The sequence below is a fragment of the Castor canadensis genome, chromosome 2 (assembly GCF_047511655.1).
Source record: "Castor canadensis chromosome 2, mCasCan1.hap1v2, whole genome shotgun sequence".
In the NCBI taxonomy this organism is placed as follows: Eukaryota; Metazoa; Chordata; class Mammalia; order Rodentia; family Castoridae; genus Castor; species Castor canadensis.
In genome coordinates, this window is record NC_133387.1 from 178,322,018 (window position 1) to 178,347,060 (window position 25,043).

Genomic DNA, 25,043 nt, shown 5'->3' on the forward strand with positions numbered 1-25,043 from the left:
AACTTTTGATATCAGAATAATACTGACTTCATAAACTGACATGGCAAATAATCTAAACTCTTCAACACTCTATAATTGCCATCATTTCTTCCATTTATGTATTTGATAAATCACTAGTGTCTGATTTTCATATACTGTACTTCTACTTCCATGTCTATTAATAAGGGCATAATACATAATTACAATTATAATTTTTATCCATAGATAATTATTTTTTAAAAGATACTGTATAATATGAAAATGGCTTCATATTTCTCCATCTAGTTATCATTTCTGGTACTCCTTATTCTTTCGTGTAGACATAGGTGTGAATTGAGCATTATTTTCTGAAGCTTATGTGACTTCCTGTAATACTCTGGCACTGAAAGTCTGATAGTGATGAATCCTTCTGACTGTTGTTTCTAGCAACATTTATTTTAACAATTTTATTGAACTTTCATGTTCAAGATATGTAAACTCGCAGACTGTTGTAACAAGAAGAATGTGAGCAAGATGGCATAACAGGAGTTTCTGGTGCTTATTCTATTACAGAACCATCAATTTGAATAACTGTCCACGTATAAAATTGTCTTCTCAAAGCTAAGGCATTCAGGTGACAGAATGTAGGTGGAGCAAAGAGGTAAGAAGAGGACAGGAAGTGTTTTAGATATCCCACATCAGTCCTTTCCTAAAACCAAACTGCATAGCAAGGACACAGACATACTCCTTACAGAATAGGAGAGAAATACTAGAACTAGTGTTGCTATGGACACCAGCACCAGACCTGTGCCAATGCACCTTGGTATCAGGTTCACATCAGTTAGCAAATTTAAGGATGACAAAGACAAGAGCATAAATAATTGAAATAGAGACTATCTATCTCTGCTCAGATCCCTTTGGTAGTATTTTTAGTTTTTAATATTCAGCAAGTACTCTGATGGAGGACATTGCAATTTACCACTCTCCACTTAGTTGCCTCAGGATTAATATTCTTTATCTGTGAAATAAAGTTAAGCAAAACGATCTCTATGTTACTCTATATTTCAAGGCACAAAAGTCCTGTAATTATTCCTTTCCCAATATGTCCATGAAAGGCTTTGGGTTTTTTTGTTGTTGTTTTTTTTTTCTTTTTCTTTTATTATTCATATGTTCATACAAGGCTTGGGTCATTTCTCCCCCCTGCCCCCACCCCCTCCCTTACCACCCACTCTGCCCCCTCCCTCTCCCCCCAACCCCCTCAATACCCAGCAGAAACTATTTTTCCCTTATTTCTAATTTTGTTGTAGAGAGAGTATAAGCCATAATAGGAAGGAACAAGGGTTTTTGCTGGTTGAGATAAGGATAGCTATACAGGGCATTGACTCACATTGATTTCCTGTGCGTGGGTGTTACCTTTTAGGTTAATTCTTTTTGATCTCACCTTTTCTCTAGCACCTGGTCCCCTTTTCGTATTGGCCTCAGTAGCTTTTAAGGTATCTGCTTTAGTTTCTCTGCGTTAAGAGCAACAAATGCTAGCTAATTTTTTAGGTGTCTTACCTATCCTCACCCCTCCCTTGTGTGCTAAAGCTTTTATCATGTGCTCAAAGTCCAATCCCATTGTTGTGTTTGCCCTTGATCTAATGTCCACATATGAGGGAGAACATACGATTTTTGGTCTTTTGGGCCAGGCTAACCTCACTCAGAATGATGTTCTCCAATTCCATCCATTTACCAGCAAATGATAACATTTCGTTCTTCTTCATGGTTGCATAAAATTCCATTGTGTATAGATACATTTTCTTAATCCATTTGTCAGTGGTGGGGCATCTTGGCTGTTTCCATAACTTGGCTATTGTGAATAGTGCCGCAATAAACATGGGTGTGCAGGTGCCTCTGGAGTAACCTGTGTCACAGTCTTTTGGGTATATCCCCAAGAGTGGTATTGCTGGATCAAATGGTAGATCAATGTCTAGCTTTTTAAGTAGCTTCCAAATTTTTTTTCCAGAGTGGTTGTACTAGTCTACATTCCCACCAACAGTGTAAGAGGGTTCCTTTTTCCCCGCATCCTCGCCAACACCTGTTGGTGGTGGTGTTGCTGATGATGGCTATTCTAACAGGGGTGAGGTGGAATCTTAGCGTGGTTTTAATTTGCATTTCCTTTATTGCTAGAGATGGTGAGCATTTTTTCATGTGTTTTTTGGCCATTTGAATTTCTTCTTTTGAGAAAGTTCTGTTTAGTTCACTTGCCCATTTCTTTATTGGGTCATTAGTTTTGGGAGAATTTAGTTTTTTAAGTTCCCTATATATTCTGGTTATCAGTCCTTTGTCTGATGTATAGCTGGCAAATATTTTCTCCCACTCTGTGGGTGTTCTCTTCAGTTTAGAGACCATTTCTTTTGATGAACAGAAGCTTTTTAGCTTTATGAGGTCCCATTTATCTATGCTATCTCTTAGTTGCTGTGCTGCTGGGGTTTCATTGAGAAAGTTCTTACCTATACCTACTAATTCCAGAGTATTTCCTACTCTTTCCTGTATCAACTTAAGAGTTTGTGGTCTGATATTAAGATCCTTGATCCATTTTGAGTTAATCTTGGTATAGGATGATATACATGGATCTAGTTTCAGTTTTTTGCAGACTGCTAACCAGTTTTCCCAGCAGTTTTTGTTGAAGAGGCTTCTATTTCTCCATCGTATATTTTTAGCTCCTTTGTCAAAGACAAGTTGGTTATAGTGTGTGGCTTCATATCTGGGTCCTCTATTCTGTTCCACTGGTCTTCATGTCTGTTTTTGTGCCAGTACCATGCTGTTTTTATTGTTATTGCTTTGTAATATAGTTTGAAGTCAGGTATTGTGATACCCCCTGCATTGTTCTTTTGACTGAGTATTGCCTTAGCTATTGGTGGCTTCCTGTGTTTCCATATAAATTTCACAGTAGATTTTTCAATCTCTTTAATGAATGTCATTGGAATTTTGATGGGAATTGCATTAAACATGTAGATTACTTTTGGGAGTATCGACATTTTTACTATGTTGATTCTACCAATCCATGAGCATGGGAGATCTCTCCACTTTCTATATTCTTCCTCAATCTCTTTCTTCAGAAGTGTATAGTTTTCCTTGTAGAGGTCTTTCACATCTTTTGTTAGGTTTACACCTAGGTATTTGATTTTTTTTGAGGCTATTGTAAATGGAATTGTTTTCATACATTCTTTTTCCGTTTGCTCATTGTTAGTGTATAGAAATGCTAATGATTTTTCTATGTTGATTTTATATCCTGCTACCTTGCTATAGCTATTGATGTCTAGAAGCTTCTGGGTAGATTTTTTTGGGTCTTTAAGGTATAGGATCATGTCGTCTGCAAATAGGGATATTTTGGCAGTTTCTTTACCTATTTGTATTCCTCCATGAAAGGCTTTGATAAATGCACCCAAAACTGTGTGCAATGGACAAAAGTATTTTTGAGAAAGAGATAAGAAAAGAGGTCTCACAGTAAAATCTCAAATTTTTGTCAAGATAAAAATTCATTAGCCAGATTTTTCTCATCTATCACTTATAAACTGTATGATTTAGGTAGTGAAATATAACAAATATGACCTGTTTAAATTTTTATTTCTATTTATTTAGTGTTTTTTTTTACTTTATTTCAATAGTTTCAAAAAACTAATTAGTGCAGATTTAAGTATCCTGATTTAAATGATGTGTGAAGAATATTCTAAGCAAGGTGCTGGAGGCTCATACTTATAGCCATAGCTTTACGGGAGGGTGATATCAGGAGAATCACAGCTGAGACCAGCCCAGGCTAAGAGTTCACAAGAGCTCCCATCTCCAACATAACCAGCAAAATGGACTAGAGGTGTGGCTCAAGTGGCAGAGCACCTGCAAAGCCCTGAGTTCAAATCCCAGTGCCGCCCAAAATTCTTTATAAAAGAGTATTTTAACATATGAGCCAATTTGAATAAGCGTCTCTATTAATTATCTTTAGCATTTTGATTGTGGTATGCCTTGCTTTGACTTTCTTTACGTTTATAGTGCTTAACATTTATTGAGTTTCTCTTATCTATCGTCTATGATTTTCATAAAATTTGGAAACAAATTTTCAAATAGTGTATTTATCTAGCCTTCTCCTTTCCTGGAGATTTCCAGTGCATGCATGACAGATCACTTAAAATCGTCCTACAGGTAATTAAGGCTCTGTTCTTCTTTTCAGTCTTTGTTTCATTATACATTCTTTATTTTTGGTAATTTCTAATATTATGTACTCATATCCACTAATCTTTTCTTCACAAGTCAAAATCATTATTAATCCCATTCAGTATATTTTTCATTTAAGTTATATTTGCCCTTCTTTTGGGTTTTTATGACAGGTGTGGAGCCACTTTTACTTTAAACCAAATATGCTCACGACTGAGGCATTAACCGTGGAGATTCCAACGCCCCAGTATTATGGTATTCTGCAACCTTTAAGTGCAGGCAACACTAGGACTTAGGCCATTTCCCTTCTTTGAAGAACCATTCCCCTGTACTCTATTTTATCCAACAGCTAAAAAGAGTTAACTCATACACCTTTGCCTAGTTTCCTACACTTTTATACGAGAGGACTGCATCTGTGAGCAGTTCGGTTTTTTATGGTCTGATGCAGAAGTGCTGATTGATATTTGAATGTTAGTTTCATATTCTTAATGCTTACTGAGAAATCTTACTTGTTGTAATTATTTGCCTGTGGATTCTCTTTTGCTTTCTTTTTAAATTTTATATCTTGAATAAAAAAGATAAAATGTGAAATAAATATTTTTATTATTCTCCTTTTGTTCAGTCTTTAAGTAAAAAGGAAAATAACTATTTTGCAATTAAAAAACTGTGTGACTGAATGTGTGGTTCATTCAGATATGGCATGTAAGATACAGCAACAAAGAAATGGAAATCAAAGAAAGAATTTGGACTATCTGATTAACTATGTAAAAGCAAGATGCCATGAGATTAAATTTCACTACTGTTTGCCCTTAAAATCTAAATACTAGATTTCTTCTTTCAGATTTTTCTTTCTTTCATTATAAAGGCAGAAGTGTTAGCCAAGTGACTCTACACTGTAGAGATCTAAGTACCTACAATGTACCTTTAAACTCTAGGCTTGATAAAATCCTTGGATCCCAATTTCCCATCTTTCACAGCAAAGGTAGTTACTTCATTACATATTTGTTATTCCTTATATAAATCATAAGCATGTATCAGTGCATGTATATTTAACATTTACATCCCTTCTATGTCACTCAATAAAGGCAAGGAATATTTACATTTTACATCTTAAAAAATTTAATGTAAAAAGAAATTTCTTTAAATTTCTCTAAAGTAGCTGCTGATTTTAGAATCAAAACATCAATGTTCTCTTTTCTCTAGCTTATTACATTGGCTAGTAACATCAGAAAATATGGAGCAAGGAGAATTTAAATGGGCATAGTTGGTTTTTTTGCTAACTTAAAAAAGAATTCAAGCCAGGTCCCTGAGACTCTTGTCTATAATCCCAGCTACTTGGGAGGCTGAGATCAGGAGGACCATGATTTGAGGCCAGCCTGGAAAAATAGTTCATGAAACTCCATCTCCAAAATAACCAGAGCAAAATAGACTGGAGGTATGGCTCCTTTCACCTTTGCAAAGGTGAAACCCTGAGTTCAAACCCCAGTCCCATTAAAACAATAGGAATTTGTCTAAATTTTCAACATTAAGTGTACTGTTTCTAGAATGGTTGAGCTAGCCATTCTTTGCTATGTTTTTTAAACATCTTTATTATTCTACCAATATAATGACTACTAAATTTTATTTAATACTTTTTTGAATTTCTTGGATATTATCTCTTCTCATTTATTTCTTAATGTGCTGAATTATATTTTTGTGATATTAAAATGTCCTTATGTGCAAATATTACTCACATGATCACATGTATTTTCTTATATTATGTGCCTCTATATTCACAAAGATATTAACCTATAATTTGTTTAGTGTCTTGTTTTGAAATTGATGTCAAGATTATGCTAAATTAATAATGCAATTTTTAAAAATCTTTTAAAAATCTAGCTTCTTAAATAATTTATAAAGTCAAATCAGAAATAGATCTAAGTAAAAATTTTTATGTTTTAAATATAAACATAAAGTCACCAAGCCTTCCGCCAAATGATCAAATCCCTCACAAAGGCAAAAGAATTAGACCATGCATCACACACGGAAAAGAATCATACAACTGGGCATGGTGTCTCACAGCTGTGATCCCAGATCCTCAGCCAGCCAGTCCAAAGTTATGGAAACCCTGTCTCAAAAAACAAAGTAAAATCAAAAGAGCTGTGGATATGGCTCAAGAGGTAGAGTTCTTGCCTGGCACGCATGGAAGAACGGTTTCAATCTCCAGTGCTGCAAAGGAGGAGGAGGAAGAGGGGGAGTGGAAGGAGAGGAAAAAGGAGGGGTAAGAGGCATACAGGGACAAAGAGGAGGAAGAGGAGAAAAAGAAGAGGAGGAGAACACAAAGTAACTAACAAACCAATGCAATAATAAACCAGCACAGAAGTAACAGAGGGACATTAACCATTAAGCAATATTGCATGAAGGCCATGTGAAAATGTTTGAAACTTAAGAACTTAAGGCATTCTGCATTCATCAGATTTTATCAAAGACTCTCCTAAATAATGAATATTAATCAACCTGGAAATAACTAGGAAAAGTTCAGCAAAAAAGACAATGAATGTTTTAATTTACAGAGTATACATCCAAAACTAAAACAAATGTGGGAGAAAAGTCTAAATGTAAAAATGTTGTGTGTTCTAATAAAGTGGAAATCATGCAACTAAAAGGTGAGAGAAAATAAATAGAAGCAGGAAAACAGAATAAGCCCATTGTTGTACAGGTAATAGATGAACATAAGACATATTGAAATTAAATGATCAATCTGGCAGCATAAAACAATAATAAAAAGGGAAGTGAGTGAAATAAAAGCAATACAAATAAGGAAAATCACACAGCATTATCACTCATAAATGTCGCTCCAAAATTACTAAATAGGACTGTGGATGTAGCTCAGTGGTGGAGTGCTTGCCTGGCATACACAAGGCCCTTGGTTCAATCCCCATCACTACAAAAAAGAAAAAAAAACTAAATAAAATATTTGCAAACAGACTGCAACATCACATTAAGAAAATATTAAATGACCATGTAGAAGGTATTACAGGAATACAAAGTTGAATTAATATTACCTAATGTTTTAATTTCATATGCCATGCTAGCAGATTTAAATAAAAATTAACAGAGTTGCCCTCACTGATAACTTATTTTTTAACATTTTTATTAGTATATAATAGTTGTATGGGGGGAGTTCACCGTATGTGTACCATATACGCTGGTTTGGTTCATCATCTCCATTTTTCTCCCTCCTCCCCTCCCCCTTCCTAAAATGACTTCAAGAGGTTTCAATATTCCATATTCATACATGTGTAGAAAATACATCAATAGTATTTATCTCCTCCTCCTCCTAGTACCCTCCCCTTGACATGACCTATTTGCAGTCTTGCCCTTCATTATTTAAGTCTCTGTTCATTGTTCAGGTGGGGTTTTGTCTTGGTATTTTACCTGTAACTATATTATACTTTAGTCAGTCTTACCCCCTGTCTTATACTCCCTTACCCTTTTTCTTACTGTATTGTTCAACAGTTTTCAGTGTATTTCTTTGTCTCTTGTTCCTACACAGATGCAATGTAAATCAATATTATCCACTCTGTATCATTGTCTTCTTTCCCTCCTCTCCCAGTCTCCTTAACAGTCCCACTACCAGAAATATGTTTTGTATATTTATATGCATATATAATGATGCTTGGATATGTATTTGGGTCTGTCATCAACATATGAGAGAAAACATGGACCTTTGTCTTCCTAAACCTGGCTTACTTCATTTAACATGATGTTCTCCATTTCTATTCATTTACCTGTGAACAAAAAAATTATTTTTATTTCTGAATAATATTCCACTGTATATAAATACCAAATTATTTTTTATTGTTTATTCATTTATTCATATGTGCATACATTCTTTGGGACATCTCTACCCCCTACCCCTCTTCCCCTCCCTCTTCCCCAAACCCCCTTGCTTCCAGGCAGAACCTGTTCTTCTCTATTCTCCAATTTTGTTGAAGAGTAGATATAAGCAATAATAAGAAAGACATAGCATTTTTACTAGTTTGAATTAAGGATAGCTGTACAGAGAGATTCCTAGCATTGCTTCCATGCACATGTGTATTACAGCCCAAACTGATTCATCTCTAGCTGATCTCTTCATTACTTCCCAGTCACCTTCCCATAGTGACCTCTATCAGTTTAAGATTATTTTATAAGCTCCCTTACAGTGGGCACATCAAACACTATCAAGTTTTAGGTTTGCTTCCCTTTCCCTATTCCTCCTGTGCATGTTCTCCCCTTAGTGTGTGACCCATGTCCAGTAATATTACTGCATTTGTTTTAAGTCTAAAGTCCACATATGAGGGAGAACATATGATTTTTGGTCTTCTGAGCCTGGCTAACTTTGCTTAACATGATGTTCTCCAGTTCCATCCATTTACTTGCAAATGACAAAAGTTCATTCTTCTTTGTGGCTGAGTAAAATTCTATTGTGTATAAATACCACATTTACTTAATCCATTCATAGGTAGTGGGTCATCTTGGCTGTTTCTATAACTTGGCTATTGTGAATAGCGCAGCAATAAACATGAGTGTGCAGGTGCCTCTGGAGTAACCTGAGTCACTTTCCTTTGGGTTATATCCCTGGGAGTGGGATTGCTGGATTATATGGCAGATCTATGTTGAGTTTTTAAGAAGCCTCCATATTGTTTTTCAAAGTGGTTGTACTAGCTCACATTCTCACCAGCTGCGTATGAGGGTTCCTTTTTCCCCAAATCCTCGCCAACATTTGTTGTTAGTGGTGTTTTTGATGACGGCTATTCTAACAGGAGCGAGGTGGAATCTTAGTGTGGTCTTGATTTGCATTTCCTTTATGGCCAGGGATGATGAGCATTTTTTCTTTTTTTTTTTTTTTTGGCCATTTGGATTTCTTCCTTTGAAAAATTCTTTAGTTCAGTTGCCCACTTCTTTATTGGTTCATTGATTTGGGGGAAGTTTAGTTTTTTGAGCACCCTGTGTATTTTGATTATCAGTCATTTGTCTCGTATATAGCCAGTGAATATTTTCTCCCACTCTGTGGGTTGTCTCTTCAGTTTAGAGACCATTTCTTTTGTTGTCCAGAAGCCTTTTAATTTCATGTAGTCCCATTTGTCCATCCTTTCTCTTAGTTGCTGGGCTGCTGGAGTTCTACTAAGGAATTCTTTGCCTATACCTATTACTTCCAGAGTATTCCTTTCTCTTTCCTGTACTAACTTTAGAGTTTCAGGTCTGATATTAAGGTCCTTAATCCACTTTGAGTTGATACTAGTACAGGGTAATAGGCATGGATCTAGTTTCAGTTTCCCAGAAACATTTGTTGAAGAGGCTCTCTATTCTCCATCGTATCTTTTTGGAGACTTTATCAAAAATAAGGTGGGCATAGCTGTGTGACTTCATATCCGGATCATCTATTCTGTTCCACTTGTCTTATATCTGTTTTTGTGCCAGTACCATGTTGTTTTTAGTGCTATGGCTTTGTAATATATTTTGAAGTCAGACATTGTGATACCTCCAGCATTGTTCTTTTTCCTGAGTATTACCTTAGCTATTCACAGTCTCTTGTGTTTCCAAATGAACTTTAGGGTAGATTTTCAATATCTGTGATGAATGTCATTGGGATTTTGAATGGAATTGCATTGAACATGTAGATTTCTTTTGGTAATATAGCCATTATTACTATGTTGATTCTACCAATCCATGAGCATGAGAGATCTTTCCACCTTCTGTAGTCTTCCTCGATCTCTTTCATCAGAGATTTGTAGCTCTTATTACAGAGGTCATTCACATCCTTTGTTAAGTTTATTTCTAGGTATTTGATTTTTTTTTAATGTATTGTAAATAAAATTGTTTTCATAAATTCTTTCTCAGTTTTTTCGTTATTGGTGTATAGAAAGGCTAATAACTTTTGTAAGTTGATTTTTGTGTCCTGGTATCTTGATGAAGCTATTTATGGTGTCTAGGAGTTTTGGGGTACAGTATTTGGGGACTTTGAGATGTAGGATCATGTCATCTGCAAATAAGGATACTTTGACAGTTTCTTTTTTTTTCTTTTATTATTCATATGTGCATACAAGGCTTGGGTCATTACTCCCCCCTGCCCCCACCCCCTCTCTTACCACCCACTCCGCCCCCTCCCTCTCCCCCCAACCCCCTCAATACCCAGCAGAAAATATTTTGCCCTTATTTCTAATTTTGTGCTAGAGAGAGTATAAGCAATAATAGGAAGAAACAAGGGTTTTTGCTGGTTGAGATAAGGATAGCTATACAGGGCATTGACTCACATTGATTTCCTGTGCATGTGTGGTACCTTCTAGGTTAATTTTTTTTTATCTCACCTTTTCTCTAGTTCCTGCTGCCCTTTTCCTATTGGCCTCAGTTGCTCTTAAGGTATCCGCTTTAGTTTCTCTGTGTTAAGAGCAACAAATGCTAGCTAATTTTTTAGGTGTCTTACCTATCCTCACCCCTCCCTTGTGTGCTCTCACTTTTATCATGTGCTCAAAATCCAATCCCATTGTTGTGTTTGCCCTTGATCTAATGTCCACATATGAGGGAGAGCATACGATTTTTGGTCTTTTGGGCCAGGCTAACCTCACTCAGAATGATGTTCTCCAATTCCATCCATTTACCAGCAAATATTCTTCTTCATGGCTGCATAAAATTCCACTGTGTATAGATACCACATTATCTTAATCCATTCGTCGGTGGTGGGGCACCTTGGCTGTTTCCATAACTTGGCTATTGTGAATAGTGCCGCAAAAAACGTGGGTGTGCAGGTGCCTCTGGAGTAACCTGTGTCCCAGGCTTTTGGGTATATTCCCAAGTGTGGTATTGCTGGATCAAATGGTAGATCAATGTCTAGCTTTTTAAGTAGCCTTCAAATTTTTTTCCACAGTGGTTGTACTGGTTTACATTCCCACAGACAGTGTAAGAGGGTTCCTTTTCCCCCGCATCCTCGCCAACACCTGTTGTTGGTGGTGTTGCTGATGATGGCTATTCTAACAGGGGTGAGGTGGAATCTTAGCGTGGTTTTAATTTGCATTTCCTTTATTGCTAGAGATGGTGAGCATTTTTTCATGTGTTTTTTGGCCATTTGAATTTCTTCTTTTGAGAAAGTTCTGTTTAGTTCACTTGCCCATTTCTTTATTGGGTCATTAGTTCTGGGAGAATTTAGTTTTTTAAGTTCCCTATATATTCTGGTTATCAGTCCTTTGTCTGATGTATAGTTGGCAAATATTTTCTCCCACTCTGTGGGTGTTCTCTTCAGTTTAGAGACCATTTCTTTTGATGAACAGAAGCTTTTTAGTTTTATGAGGTCCCATTTATCTATGCTATCTCTTAGTTGCTGTGCTGCTGGGGTTTCGTTGAGAAAGTTCTTACCTATACCTACTAACTCCAGAGTATTTCCTACTCTTTCCTGTATCAACTTTAGAGTTTGTGGTCTGATATTAAGATCCTTGATCCATTTTGAGTTAATCTTGGTATAGGATGATATACATGGATCTAGTTTCAGTTTTTTGCAGACTGCTAACCAGTTTTCCCAGCAGTTTTTGTTGAAGAGGCTGCTATTTCTCCATCGTATATTTTTAGCTCCTTTGTCAAAGACAAGTTTGTTGTAGTTGTGTGGCTTCATATCTGGGTCCTCTATTCTGTTCCACTGGTCTTCATGTCTGTTTTTGTGCCAGTACCATGCTGTTTTTATTGTTATTGCTTTGTAATATAGTTTGAAGTCAGGTATTGTGATACCCCCTGCATTGTTCTTTTGACTGAGTATTGCCTTGGCTATTGGTGGCTTCCTGTGTTTCCATATAAATTTCACAGTAAATTTTTCAATCTCTTTAATGAATGTCATTGGAATTTTGATGGGAATTGCATTAAACATGTAGATTACTTTTCTTTTGGGAGTATCGACATTTTTACTATGTTGATTCTACCAATCCATGAGCATGGGAGATCTCTCCACTTTCTATAGTCTTCCTCAATATTTCTTCAGAAGTGTATAGTTTTTGTTGTAGAGGTCTTTCACATCTTTTGTTAGTTTTACACCAGGTATTTGATTTTTTTTAGGCTATTGTAAATGGAATTGTTTTCATACATTCTTTTTCCGTTTGCTCATTGTTAGTGTATAGAAATGCTAATGATTTTTCTATGTTGATTTTATATCCTGCTACCTTGCTATAGCTATTGATGATGTTGAGAAGCTTCTGAGTAGAGTTTTTTGGGTCTTTAAGGTATAGGATCATGTCGTCTGCAAATAGGGATATTTTGACAGTTTCTTTTCGTATTTGTATTCCTTTTATTCCTGTTCTTGCCTAATTGCTCTGGCTAGAATTTCCAGTACTATGTTGAATAGGAGTGGAGATAGTGGGCATCCTTGTCTGGTTCCTGATTTTAGAGGGAATGGTTTCAGTTTTTCTCCGTTAAGTATAATGCTGGCTGTAGGTTTGTCATATATAGCTTTTATAATGTTGAGGTACTTTCCTTCTATTCCTAGTTTTCTTAGAGCTTTTATCATGAAATGGTGTTGGATCTTATCAAAGGCTTTTTCTTCATCTATTGAGATGATCAAATGGTTTTTGTCTTTGCTTCTGTTAATGTGGTTTATTACGTTTATTGATTTTCGTATGTTGAACCACCCCTGCATCCCTGGGATGAAGCCTACTTGGTCGTGGTGAATAATCTTTTTGATGTGTTGTTGAATTCGGTTTGCCATTATTTTGTTGAGGATTTTTGCATCAATGCTCATTAAGGAGATTGGCCTATAGTTCTCCTTGTTGGAGGTGTCTTTGCCTGGTTTTGGGATAAGTGTAATACTGGCTTCATAAAATGTGTTAGGCAGTTTTCCTTCCCTTTCTATATCATGGAACAGTTTAAGGAGGGTTGGTATCAGTTCTTCTTTAAAGGTCTGATAGAATTCAGTAGAGAATCCATCAGGTCCTGGACTTTTCTTTTTGGGGAGACTCTTGATTTCTGCTTCAATTTCATTTTTTGTTATAGGTCTATTCAGGTGATTAATTTCCTCTTGGTTCAGTTTTGGATGATCATATGTATCTAGAAATCTGTCCATTTCTTTAAAGTTTTCCAATTTATTTGAATATAGGTTCTCAAAGTAGCCTCTGATGATTTCCTGGACTTCCATGGTGTTTGTTGTTATCTCCCATTTTGCATTCCTGATTCTACTAATTTGGGTTTTTTCTCTCCTCATTTTAGTCAGTTTTGCCAGGGGTCTGTTGATCTTGTTTATTTTTTCAAAGAACCAAATTTTTGATTCATTAATTCTTTGTATGGTTTTTTTGGTTTCTATTTCATTGATTTCAGCTCTTATTTTTATTTCTCTCTTTCTATTTGCTTTGGGATTTGCTTGTTATTGTTTTTCTAGTAGTTTGAGATGTATCATTAGGTCATTGTTTTGGGATCTTTCCGTCTTTTTAATATAGGCACTCATGGCTATAAACTTTCCTCTCAGGACTGCCTTAGCTGTGTCCCATAGGTTCCGGTAGGTTGTGTTTTCATTTTCATTGACTTCCAGGAACTTTTTAATTTCCTCTTTTATTTCATCGATGATCCATTCTTCATTAAGTAATGAGTTATTTAGTTTCCAGTTGTTTGCATGTTTTTTGTCTTTACTTTTGCTTTTGAGTTCTACTTTTACTGCATTGTGATCAGATAGTATACACAGTATAATTTCTATTTTCTTATATTTGCTGAGACTTGCCTTGTGCCCTAGGATATGATCTATTTTGGAGAAGGTTCCATGGGCTGCTGAGAAGAATGTATATTGTGTAGAAGTTGGATGAAATGTTCTGTAGACATCTACTAGGTCCATTTGATTTATTGCATATTTTAGATCTTGGATTTCTTTATTGTTTTTTTGTTTGGATGACCTATCTATTGATGATAATGGGGTGTTAAAGTCTCCCACAACCACTGTGTTGGCATTTATATATGCTTTTAGGTCTTTCAGGATATGTTTGATGAAATTGGGTGCATTGAATTGGGTGCATACAGATTGATGATTATTATTTTCTTTTGGTCTATTTCCCCTTTTATTAGTATGGAATGTCCTTCTTTATCTCATTTGTTCAATGTAAGTTTGAAGTCTACTTTGTCAGAGATAAGTATTGCTACTCCTGCCTGTTTTTGGGGGCCATTGGCTTGGTAAATCTTCTTCCAGCCTTTCATCCTTAGCCTATGCTTATTTCTGTCGGTGAGATGAGTCTCCTGTAATCAACAAATTGTTGGATCTTCCTTTTTAATCCATTTCATCAAGCAGTGCCTTTTGATGGGTGAATTATGCCTTAGTACTGATAGGTATGTGGTGATTCCTGTCATTTAGTTGTCTTAGTTGTTTCAAGGTTTGATTGTGTGTACCTAAGTTGAGGTTACTCTCTACTGCCTTTCTTTTTCTTTTCCTGTGGTTTGGTGCTGCCTGTCTTTTCATGGTTAAGTTGGGTTTCACTTTCTGTGTGCAGAATCCCTTGAAGAATCTTTTGAAGTGGTGGCTTTGTGGTCACATATTGTTTTAGTTTCTGCTTATCATGAAAGACTTTTATTGCTCCATCTATTTTGAATGATAGCTTTGCTGGGTAGAGTATCCTGGGGTTGAAGTTATTTTCATTCAGTGCCCAGAAGATTTCACCCCACAATCTTCTTGCTTTTAATGTTTCTGTTGAGAAGCCTGCTGTGATTTTGATGGGTTTACCTTTGTATGTTACTTGTTTTTTCTCTCTTACAGCCTTCAATATTCTTTCCTTAGTTTCTGAACTTGTTGTTTTAATGATGCTATGTTGTGGGGTAGTTCTATTTTGATCTGGTCTGTTTGGTATCCTGGAGGCCTCTTGCATCTGTATGGGAATATCTTTCTCTAGATTTGGGAAATTTTCCGTTATTATTTTGTTGAATAGATTACGCATTCCCTTTGCTTGCACCTCTTCTCCTTCTTTGATGCCCATGTTTCTCAAGTTTGGTCTTTTGATGGAGTCGGTGAGTTCTTGCATTTTCTTTTCACAGGTCTTGAGTTGTTTAATTAATAGTTCTTCAGTTTTTCCTTTAATTACCATTTCATCTTCAAGTTCTGAGATTCTGTCTTGTTTGTTCTATTCTGCTGGATTGGCCTTCCGTTTTGTTTTGCAGTTGTGTTTTGTTCTTTTTTCTGAGATTTTCCATATCCTGGGTGGTTTCCTCTTTAATGTGTCTGTTTTTGTCCTGAGTTCATTTATCTGTTTATTCATCGTGTTCTCTCTTTCACTTTGGTGTTTATACAGTGCTTCTATGGTTTACTTTATTTCTTCTTTTGCTTTTACAAATTCTCTATTTTTGTTGTCTTGGAATTTCTTGAGTGTCTCCTGTACATTTTGGTTGACCCTATCCAGTATCATCTCTATAAAATTCTCATTGAGTACTTGTAGTATGTCTTCTTTTAAATTATTCTTGTGGGCTTCATTGGGTCCTTTGGCATAGTTTATTTTCATTTTGTTGGAGTCTGGATCTGAGTTTCTGTTTTCTTCATTCCTCTCTGGTTCCTGTACTAATTTTTTGCTGTGGGGAAACTGGTTTCCCTGTTTTTTCTGTCTTTCCATCATTGTCTTTGGTGTTGTTACTGTCCCTGTACTGTGTGCAATTAAGTATTTTCTAGCTTGTAATAATAACAATGGTAATATTTAGAATGGAAGGGTGAACTGAGATGGAAAGCAAGAAGTTAAAGAAAAGGGGAAAAGAGATACACAGATAAGAGGGAGAAAGCAGAACAAGGTTTCAGACAAGAAAGTTTCAAAGGTATAAACAGGGACATTTAGTGTACTAATTGACAGTAAGCTGAACAGACATTAGAGAGACAGAGATAGGATTGAAAATCAAAAATAAATAAAAAGTTAAGATAGGAATAAAAATTAAAAATAAGTAAATGAAAGAAATATCTATATATTAAAAATGAATTAAAATAAAATGGAAAATAGAAAATTAAAAAAAAACCCTCCAAGTTCAAATGCAATGAAGTTTCCATCTTAATAATTTGGGTGTCCGTCTCAGTCTCCAGTCCTGGAGATGGTGCCTCAGATGTTGTTCGGTAGTTGTCTCATCAAAGGGGATACATAAAGTAGAACAAAACTACACACACACACACACACACACACAGACAAAAAAAAACCCACCTAGTGTCCCAAGTTCAAATGCAATACAGTTTCAGTAAGTTTTTCCGCTTGCAGGTGTAATTCGGTTGTTCTCTCATCAAAGGTAGGGAGACAAAGAAAAAAAAAAAAGAGTCTGGAGACAGTTCTGAGAATGGTATCTGCAGCTGTGGCTTGCCTGCCCGCTGCTGTCAGCCTGCTGTTGCTGGCGGCATTATTTATGCAGATCTCTGGGGTGAGCTTAGCACTCACCTGGCCCCACAGGCTTTGTTTGTTCAGAGTTCTCCTGTGCAGGAGCCTCTGCTACAGGCTTTCCCCTTTCCAAGCACTTGGAAAGGTGACACTGCACCCGCGTTGTCAGGTCTGCGTGTTTATTTACAGTTCATGTGGGAGGTGGGTCTTCCCCCCTCTCCTGTGAAGTTTTCCTCCCACTGCCACATTCACAAGCTTTCTTGCTCCTGCTTACTGGGCAGTGCTGCTGCTCCTGCCAGCCACCATGTTTGTTTACAGTTCACGTGGGAAGTGGGTCTTCCCTCCTCTCCTGTGGAGTTTTCCTCCTTCCACCACTCTCACAAGCTTCCCCGCTCATGGTTGCTGGGCACGTGCCCTGCCCCTGCTCCCGCCAGAGGCTCTCCGGCCTGCCTGGCTTGTTTATCTACAGTTTATTTACAGTCCTGGGAAGGATTCCCCTCCCCCAATCTTCAGCACTCAGGGCTCCCCACCCTCTTTTCAGCATGTCTTTATTGCTCTTATTGCTTATTACTCAGTTTCTCTTTTTTCCCTGGGTGGAGGTCAGTCTGTCCAGGGGACTATGCTGCTCTGGCCCAGGTTTGTCTGTGGGAGTACTGCAGTACCATGAAGCTCACCTGGTCCACGTCTTCCCAAGCCTTCTGGGCACCTGCAACTGGTGGCCCGGGGGCCCTCCTTGTTTCTCCGTTTAACGTGAAGTGGAGATTTTCTGTGCCGCCTGGAAGTGTGAAAGGGTCAAAGTTATGCCTTTTCTCAGTGATTATGCCTGTAAAGTGTGTCTCTGGCATCTCTCCAAGATTTCACTATAAGAGGCTCGCTTTCTGCTTCCTCCCTCTAGCTGCCATCTTGGAATCCTCCGACAGTTTCTTTACCTATTCATATTCCTTTTATTTCTTCTTCTTGCCTAACTGCTCTGGCTAGGAATTCCAGTACTATGTTGAAAAGAAGTAGGGATAGTGGTCACCCTTGTCTCGCTCTTGATTTTAGGGGAAATGGTTTCAGTTTTTCACCATTAAGTATGATGTTTGCTGTAGATTTGTCATATATAGCCTTTACAATGTTGAGGTACATTCCTTCTATTCCTAGTTTTCTTAGAGCTTCTATCATGAAGTGATTTTGGATCTTATTGAAGGCTTTTTTCTGCATCTATTGAGATGATCAGGTGGTTTTTGTCTTTGCTTCTATTAATGTGCTGTAGTACATTTATAGATTTGCATATGTTGAACCACCCCTGCATCCCTGGGATGAAGCTGACTCAGTCATGGTGAATGATCTTTCTGATACGTTGTTGGATTCAGTTTGCCATTATTTTATTGAGGATTTTTGCATCGATGTTCATTAAGGAGATTGGCTTATAGTTCTCCTTTTTGGAGATGTCTTTGTCTGGTTTTGTGATGAGTGTAATACTGGCTTCATAGAATGAGTTAGACAGTGTTCCTTCCTTTTCTGTTTCACGGAAAAGTTTAAGGAGAGTTGGTATTAGTACTTCTTTAAAGGTCTGATAGAATTTATCAGAGAATCTGTCAGGTCCTGGACTTTTCTTTTTTGAAGACTATTTCTGCTTCAATTTCATTTTGTGTTATAGATCTACTTAGGTGGTTAATATCCTCTTGGTTCAGTTTTGGATTGTCATAAGAATCTAAAACTTTGTCCATTTTTTCAAGATTTTCAAATTTATGGTTCAAATATAGGTTCTCAAAGTAGTCTCTGATGATTCCCTGGATTTCCTTGGAGTTTGTTGTTATCTCCCCTTTTGCGTTTCTGATTTTTCTGATTTGGGTTTTTTTCCCTCCTCATTTTAGTCAGATTTGCCAGGGGTCTGTTAATCTTGTTTATTTTTTTCAAAGAACCAGCTTTTTGTTTCATTGATTCTTTGTATGATTTTATTGGTCTCTATTTCATTAATTTTAGCCTTTACTTTTATCATTTTTCTCCTGCTTGATTTGATTTGGGTTTTGCTTGTTCTTGTTTTTCTAGGTGTTTGAGATGTAGCATTAGATCATTTTTTTAAGATCTTTCTGTCCTTTTAATGTATGCACTCGTGGCTATAAACTTTCCTTTTAAGACTGCCTTTGCTTTATCCTGTAGGTTCTGGTAGGTCATGTTTTCATTTTCATTAACTTCCAGGAACCTTTTAATTTCCTCTATGATCCACTGATCATTGAGCAATGTATTATTCAGCTTCCAATTTTTTGCATATTTTCTGCTCTTGTTTTTGTTGTTGAGTTCTAGTTTTAATGCATTGTGATCAGATGGAATGCAGGGAATTATTTCTATTTTCTTATATTTGCTGAGGCTTGCTTTGTTCCCTAAGTTATGATCAATTTTGGAGAAAGTTCCATGGGCTGCTGAAAAGAATGTTTATTGTACAGACATTGGATGAAATATTCTGTAGATATCAATTAGGTCCATTTGATTTATGGTGTGATTTAGTTCTAGAATTTCTTTATTGATTTCTTTGTTTGGATGACCTATCTGTTGGTGACAGGAGGGTATTAATGTCTTCCACTACCACTGTGTTGGAGTCTATATGTGCTTTTAAGTCCTTTATAGTGTGTTTGATGAAATAGGGTGCACTGACATTGGGAGCATATAGGTTGATAATTGTTATTTCCTTTTGGTATATTTCCCCTTTTGTTAGTATAAAGTGTCCTTCTTTATCTCATGTGATCAATGTAAGTTTAAAATCTATTTTGTCAGATGCAAGTATTGCTACTCCTGACTGTTTTGGGGGGCCACTGGCTTGGTAAATCTTCTTCCAGCCTTTCACCCTAAGCCAGTGTTTTTTTCTGTCAATGAGATGGGTCTCCTATGAACAAAAGATTGTTGGAGCTTCCTTTTTAATCCAGTTTGCCAACAGTGTCTTTTGATGGGGAAGTTGAGTATGTCGACATTCGGTGTTAATATTGATATGTATGTGGTGATTCCTTCCATTTAGTTGTTTTTGTCGTTTAAGGGTTTGATGTGTGCAGCTGAATCAGTGCTACTCTCTGATTCCTTGTCTTTTCTTCTCCTGTGGTTTGATACTACCTGTCCTTTCATAGTTTTGTTTGCTTTCATCTTCTGTGTGCAAAATTCTTTGGAGAATCTCTTGTAGTGGTGGCTTGCTGGTCACATATTGTTTTAATTTCTGCTTATTGTGGAAGATTTTTATTGCTCCATCTATTTTCGAATGATAGTTTTTCTAGGTAAAGTATCCTGGGGTTGAAGTTATTTTCATTCAGTGCCCGAAATACCTCACTCCATGCCCTTCTTGCTTTTAAGGTTTCCATTGAAAAACCTGCTGTGATTTTGATGGATTTACCTTTGTATGTTATTTGGTTTTTTTCTCTCTTATAGCCTTCAATATTCTTTCTCTATTCTCTGTTTTTGTTGTTTTCAATGATAATATGTGCTGGAGAGGTTCTATTTTAGTCAAGTCTATTTGGTGTCCTGGAAGCTTCCTGTACCTGAGTGGACAAAACTTTCTCAAGATTTGGGAAATTTTCTGTTATTATTTTATTGAATATATTATGAATCCCTTTTTCTTGGACATCTTCTCTTTCTTCAATATCCATCATTCTCAGGGTTGGTCTTTTGCTGGAGTCAGTGAGTTCTTGCATATTCTTTTCACAGCTCTTGAGTTGTTTGACTAACATTTCTTCAGTTTTTTCTTTAATTTCTATTTTATCTTTGAGTTCTGAGACTCTGTCTTCCACTTGTTCTAGTCTGCTGGAGTGGCCTTCCACTGTGTTTTGTGTTTCTGTCTGATTCTTTTTTCTGAGGTTTTCCATATCTTTGGTCACCTCCTCTTTAATATTTTTTATTTTCATCTTTAATTCATTTATCTATTTATAGTGTCCTCTGTTTCACTTTGGTATTTATTTATGGCTCCTCTGTGTTCATTTATTTGTTTCTGTGTCTTCTCATATTCTTTATTTTTGGTGTCTTGAAATTTCTTGAGTACATCTTGTACATTTTAGTTAACCATGTTTATTATCTTCTCCATGAAATTTTCAGTGACTTCTTGCAAGATTTCTTCTTTGAGAGTGTTTTTGTGGGCATTTCTGGATTCCTTAGTGTCATTTATCATTGTTTTGTTGGGGTCAGGAAATGAGTATCCATTTTCTTCATTTCCCCCGTATTCTGTATTAAATTATTTTTTGAGGAGAATGATTTCCATCCCTTCTTCTTCCCATTGTTCCACTTGGTACTCTGCAACTATGTTTTTGATAGGCTATAGTTGGTGGTTTTAGTCACCTGTCTTCTTTCCCTTGATTTAATTTTTGTGTTGTGACTGTCTTGGCTGTTAGATATGTTGGTGTGCTATTTCTGTCCCTGGCCTGGAGGTGTAATTTAGCAATAACTAATTCACAGGTTCAATACCCAACCAATTGTTTATATATTATATAGAAGACTTGGTGGTATTATCTATAAACAGTGGGAGTTGGGAGGTTAATGTTTGTTAGGCTAACCTATAGAAATTTGGGAAATTGGTTAGGGTAGCACTAAAAGGGGAGGTGGGAAGTTGGGTGGGTGAGTGGGGGAAATGATGTGGGGGCTACTGGGTTTTGTGGTCCTTGTTTGGGTATATTTCTATTGTTGTAGTGTAGGGTGCTTGTGTCAGGGATTGCAGGGAGTTGGGGTTGCATAAAGTTGATTCAGTAAGTTGGTCAGCAGGTGGTAAGTGTGTAGGAGGGAGAGGTGGTCTGGTAACATTTGGGGGGAGAACAAGAGGGGAAGTTGAGAATGGGGAGAGAGTGGATGAGAAGTTTAGAAAGAGTAGTTGAGAAGGAGAACAATGGATTATACCCCAGGAAAAGGAGGGAGAGTGAAGGGGGTGAGAGTAGGGATGAGAAGATAGTGATGGTGAAATTGATAGTACAGAAAGAAAATAAGAAAAAAAAATTAAACACCCACAATAATGTAACAAACAAACAAACAAAGAACCCACCAGGTTCAGAAACAATAGAATTTCAGTCTTAGTTTAAGTTCTGGTGTTATTCCTCTGGCATCCAGTCCTGGAATTGGCATATAAGCAGAAGCCCACCAGGTGACAGCTTGTGAGTAGCATTTTGTTCTTCTGTCCACCAGTTTAATTGAAATTATGAAGTGCAGTAGGTTTGCCAGATCATACAGGGTGGTCAGAGCTATTGTTTTCCCCAGCTGACAGCTATTATTCTTCATCTGTAGCTGTTTGGTCAGCTACTCCCCCAGTGAAGTGGGGCAGTTCAATTGTGAATTCTGCCCTCTGGTTCAGGAGATCAGCTCTGCATTCCACTGCCGCCCTGCTTTGGAGGTGGCTTGTCACTGTGTTTGTTCTCTGAGAGTTCAGCACTGAGAGTTTAGTTCTTTGCCCTGCCCCCTTTCTCTGGGGCAGGTTCAGTGTTCCACCTTCCCCCTCCACTGTCTGTGTTTGATTACAGTTCACTGTTTGCTTTTCAGTTTTTTGGGGTTTTTTTAATTCATTTATTCATGTGTGCTTTTCAGTTTCGCAGGGCAGTTCAGTTTTGAATGCTGCTCTCTGGCTCAGTAGATCAGCTATGTGATTCACTGCCTGCCCTGTTTCAGGGAGTGGCTTATTGCCCACCCACTCTGAGCCTTCACTGCCTCTCCTGTGTTTATTTACTGAGAGATCAGTGCTGAGAATTAAGTTGTTTGCCCCATCCCCTTTCTCTGGGGCAGGTTCAGCATGCCACCTGCCCCCTCCACGGTCTAAACTAGATTACAGTTTGCTGTTTGTTTTTCAGTTTTGTTGGGGGGGATCAGACTGCCCAGGGCTGCACTGGTTTATGCTCCCAGAGGCAGAAAGGGGAGTCCCACATAGTTCATGGTGCTCACCTGTTTGTTCTGTCAATTGACCACAGGCAGGTTTGGAGCTGGTGGTGGTGGCAGGAAGAAATGGTGCCAGCTTTTCTCAGTGCAGTGTGGCATGGGGAGACTTTCCATGGGCTAAGGGTTCAGAATGTTGCAGAGTTTGACTCTGGTTGATGCTCTATTTCTGCTTGATGGAAGAAGTAGAAGAGAAGAGAAAAAAAAAAGGGAGAGAGAAACCACCATGGAGGAGGAGGGTTTCCCCAGGGCTGGACCTGCCTTGCTGGCTGTGCTGCGGGCTGCAGCTGGTAGGTACAATTAAAGGCTGATCTGAAGGTCATTCTTTGAATTTTTTCCTGCACCTAGTGTGATAGTAGCTATTATTTTGGTTAGAAGCTGTTAGAATTACCCAAGTGTGGCTCCAACATTGCAGGGAGGTTTTTAGAGTCACAGAGTTTAGGCTTTCTGCTTCTTCACCATCTTGGATCTCCCTTAAAGAGCTTCTTGATGTAATAAAAATCCCTGTTTGAAGTGTAAATTCAATAATTCTTAGTAAATTAACAAAGTTATCTATTATCACAATCTAATTTAAAACATTTCTATCCCTTCAGAAAGAGCTTTTATGCCCATTTATACTAATTTCCTATTCTCATCCACTAACTTTCAAGCACCCACTATCTGTGCTTTCTTTTTATAGTTTTATCTTTTCAGGACATTTTGTAAAAATGAAATTATACCATATATTATTTGTTTGTTTCTGGCTACTTTCATTTAGCATAGCATTTCTCAGGTCCAGCCTCTTTACAAACTGCTTTAGAATTTTGTACTTACTTATTGCTGAATGGTATTCCATTATATGATCCTTATTGTGTATATCCATTTACTAGTTGATGAACAAAAAGCCTAATTTTATAGACTTTGGCTATTATGAATAATATACTATAAATATTCACATGCAAGTGTTTATAGAGACCTAAATTTTCATTTCTCCTGTTTAGATTCCTATGAGTGGAAGTGCTAAATCATATAAAGTAAATTCATTTTTAACTTTTAAAAACACTGCCAAGTGGTTTTCCAAGCCTTATTGTCCATTTTGCACTTCCATTAGCAATATACAGGGGTTTTGGTTTCACCAAATTCAATATATTTATTTTTTTATTTTATCATGTTCATTCCAATGGAGGTGATAAGAGAAAATCAAAAGTTTATTAGCTGAAATATCAGAGATAAGTGCATACAACAGAAGAAAACAGCATTGTAATATATTGACCGACCTAACATTGCTGTGCATTCTCTTGGAAAACCCAGGTTACACTTTATTGTGCCCAAACAGAGGTTTAATAATTTTGTCAGAAACATCATAGAAATTATCACTGTATTGAATAAATTATTGAATGTGAAGAATCTAAATCCTATGCTATGTGCCCCACTTTAGATGTAGCTAAATACATTCTAATGTAGTTAGATAGTAATAGCTACATTAAATGGAGATTCAATGATAATATACCATTTTAAATTTAAAGAATGAAGGAACAGAGAAATAATCACCAACATTCTTATCTTTCACTGATAAGTGGTTGACCAGGGGCTAAACTTAAATTCCTAGAAATCCAAGTAAACATGAATCCTTCCCATTTCTATTGCTCTATTTCTAATATGTTAATGAAAAATTAGAAAAGATAGGATTGTTTCCCTAAGTTCCTCTTAAGGAGACTTGGCACAGGCAAACAGATCAATAAAACAGCCCAATATATAGCACGCTTAGGTATTTATTAATAATGATCATAATTATAATTTGGTTTCAGGAATCAAGAAAATTGGTGTGAGGGGAAACATGTTTGAAGGTAAATATTGAAAGTATTCTATTCATGTTCGAAAATGAAATGCTGTGATTAAATCAGAGACAGATTCTAGCAATAAAGATGAGACAAATAGCATTCTGGATAAAAGGAGTTTCTTTATGGAACTGAGCTTACATATGTTTTGCATATTGCAAAAAGATGAACTTGATATAGGGTATGAGAAAGAGTGAAGAAGAGGAATATTAAGCATATGGTTTCAGAACACTAGGAAGTAGAATACAAAATCATTTGCTATATTAGGGAATAATTAAAAGATCATACACAAAATGTCATTGTGAAAAATCTATGTATAAAATATACAAATGTAGGGTCAGGTAAAATTCATGGAAATTAAAAACACAACTAGAAAAAGGAGGTTAAAGAAATTTTTTCACATAATACAGCATTTATTTAGGTTTATGAGGTAAAGGATGGAAATAGTGAAACAGAAATCTTAAATTTCTGGCCCAGGGAGGGAATGAAAATGTTAGAAAAACAAAAATATTGAAACAACCTTTCTAAATATGAATATAATATAGCAGAACGCACTGTAAGCTGTTGAATATTAGGGGAGCATGGCAATAGAGAAAGAGTAAGCAATGGGGAGGCTAATTTGATTAAAGCACAATATACAGGCCTGAAGTGCCAAGATAAAACCCCCTTGGACTATCAATATACAGTTTTTAAAAATGAAGGACAAGGGGGTAAAGCAGGTCTTTTCCTGCAGTGGGAGGAGGCTGGGCATAAGTAAAGGGTGAATGAGGGTGATGATGGTGGATTTAGTTTGTATTTATATGAAAATAGAACAAAGAAACTTGTTGAAATTTTCTAAGAAGGAGTGAAGGTAGAAGAGAGAAGGATGGAGGGGTAAATCTAATATATATTGTAAGCA

At 36.8% G+C, this 25,043-nt stretch overlaps 1 protein-coding gene across 1 annotated transcript in view; it reads right to left on the reverse strand.

Annotated features, from left to right (window-relative positions):
• Positions 1 to 25,043, reverse strand: part of LOC109674527 (olfactory receptor 10G9) — a 249,077-nt gene that overhangs the window by 71,412 nt on the left and 152,622 nt on the right. The window lies entirely within an intron of this gene.